We start from the raw sequence: 2,841 nt of genomic DNA, 5'->3' as shown, positions 1-2,841 counted from the left end.
CGACTTAAGATTTGGTTACCATCAGTTGAGAATAAATAATGAAGACATTCTAAAGTCGGCATTTCAAACAAGATATGGACATTATGAATTTGTGATGATGCCATTTGAACTCACAACGCCCCAGCTACCTTCATTGATTTGATGAATTGGGTATCTAGGTCATATTTGGATACCTTCGTCATCATTTTCATTGATGATATATTTGTGTATTTCAAGAATGCAGAAGAACATCATGAACATCTGAGGATCGTCCTAAAAACCCTCCGAGCACACCAGTTGTACGCCAAATTCTCAAAATGTGAATTTTGTCTTCAGGAGGTCATATTCCTAGGGCATGTGATCTTAAAGGATAGAGTCTTAGTGGATCCAACAAAAGTGATTGTTTAACCCTACTGATACTTTCATAATTTGCTTAACATATTCCTTTTTATAAGAAATTTATATTTCAAGTATTTTTATAGGTTGAGGTCATAATGAATTGGGAACAACTAAAGAATGTCAGTGAGATTCAGAGTTTTCTCGAACTGGCAGGGTATTACAGGCAATTCATACAAGATTTCTCATGAATCGTTATGCCTATGATGAAACTCCTAAAGAAGGGAGTGAAGTTTGAACGGAATGACAAATATGAAGCGAGCTTTCAGAAACTCAAGGTGAAGCTCACAACAACACCAGTACTAGCCTTGCTATCGGGAAGCGGTGGATTTATGGTTTATACAGATGGTTTTGGTACTAATTTGGGTTATGTGTTAATGCAACATGGCAAAATCATCGCCTATGCATCGCGGCAGTTGAAGACCCATGAAGAGAATTATCCAACCCACGATCTGGAGTTGGCAGCAGTAGTTTTTGCCTTAAAAGTCTGGATGCATTATCTGTATGGAGAACAATTCGAAGTCTTTACGAACCATAAAAATTTGAAGTATTTGTTCTCATAGAAGGAGCTTAGCATGCAACAGAGAAGGTGGCTTGAATTCATAAAGGACTATCACTTCACCATTTCCTACCATTGGAGAAAAACAAATGTAGTAGTTGATGCCCTTAGTCACAAGGTTGGGGGTACTTTGGCCAATCTCATGAATATAGGATGGAAATTAGTGACTGATTTCACAGAATGCAAGCCTTTTTCAGATGATCAGGGGACGATCAAGATGGCAAGTCTGATAGCACGACCTGAATTGCAAGAAAGAATAATAGTTAAGTAGAAGGAAGACCTGCAGTATGAAAAGATGGAGGCACTAACACAGTAGGAGGTTACCGCATTTCGACGTAAAGTGGATGGAAGCATATGTATGTGAGAGTGACTTTAGGTGCCAAATGACTCAGAATTAAGAGAAGAATTGTAAGAAGAGGTACACAAAAGTAAGTACACCATCCACCCAGGTAGTATTAAGATGTTTAAGGATCTACAACATTGGTACTGGTGGAATGGAATAAAACATGATATCGCTAGGTAAGAAAAAATCTTGAACAAATTCTATAGATTTTAAATAGATTACCTCCTTGTCAACTCAAATTAATAGTATAAAATTTTTAATATACCGCCAGATTTGTCACAAAATGCCTAACTTGCCAACAAATCAAAATTGAACATCAGAGTTTTGGAGGAACAATGCAGTTAGTGGAGATTCCTCAATGGAAATGGAAGCATATCATGATGGACTTCGTAATGGGTTTGCCGCAAACCCATAGAAATCATGATGCTATTTAGGTAGTGGTCGATTGACTTACCAAATCAACTCACTTTCTACCAATGAGAAAAAAGCAATCCCTAGAAAGCTTGACTGATTTATATATTAAGGAGATAGTGTGGGTACTTGGGATACCTATCTTGATTATCTCAGACAGGGATCCTCGATTCACCTCTCGGCTGTGGGGTCAGTTACAGATGACGTTGGACACAAAGTTAAAATTCAATACAGCCTTTCATCCCTAGACTGATGGTCAATCCGAAAGAACTATACAAATATTAGAGGACATGTGTGCTTGTATGTTAGACTGGAAGGGAGAATAGGATGTTCACGTGGTACTAGTCAAATTTGCTTACAACAACAGCTACCACACAAGCATCAGTATGGCTCCCTTTGAGGTGCTATACGAGCGACTCTGTAGATCACTAGTGCATTGAAATAAAGTTGGTGAAAGGGCGGTGGAGTCACCGATAGTACTCCAACATTATACAGAACAGATCCAGACGATATGGGATAGACTATGTACTGCTTAGAGTTAACATAAAAGTTACGCAGATCAGCGGTACAGGGAGCTCACTTTCAAGGTGGAGGATATAGTATTTGTTAAGGTGTCACTGACCAAAAGTGTCTTTAGGTTCGAAAAGATGAGAAAGTTGAGTCCTAGATATGTGGGACCTTTCGTTATATTAGAACAGATCGATGAGACTGCATATCGAGTGGAGTTTTCCTCTCAGCTTGCCCGGATTCAAAATGTATTCTATGTATTGATGTAGAGGAAATACATACAAGATCCTTCACATGTGATCCATTTCGAAGACATAAGTGTGCAAGAAGACCTGACAGTGGAAGAGAGATCGATCAAAATTATAGCTCATAGAGAATGAGTAATGTGTAATAAAACATTCCCATTGGTCAAAGTACGATGGCAACCCGAGGCGACAATGAAAGAAAAGTACCATTATTTATTTAATTAGTATGTGTAACAAATTTTGAGGACAAAATTCTATTTTTAAAGGAGAAGGATGTAAAACTTGAAAATTTTTGGAAATGAATAAAAGGAAAAAAAATTAAAATTGCTAAGATAATTCAATAAAATATTAAATGTATTGAATCCAAATGAATCTTGGGTCTGAAGAAGGTTATATCAAAT

This window comes from Nuphar pumila, chromosome 8 (assembly GCF_984573655.1).
Source record: "Nuphar pumila chromosome 8, dmNupPumi1.hap1.1, whole genome shotgun sequence".
NCBI lineage: Eukaryota > Viridiplantae > Streptophyta > Magnoliopsida > Nymphaeales > Nymphaeaceae > Nuphar > Nuphar pumila.
The sequence above is the reverse complement of the archived record's forward strand: the minus strand, read 5'-3'. Positions refer to the sequence as shown.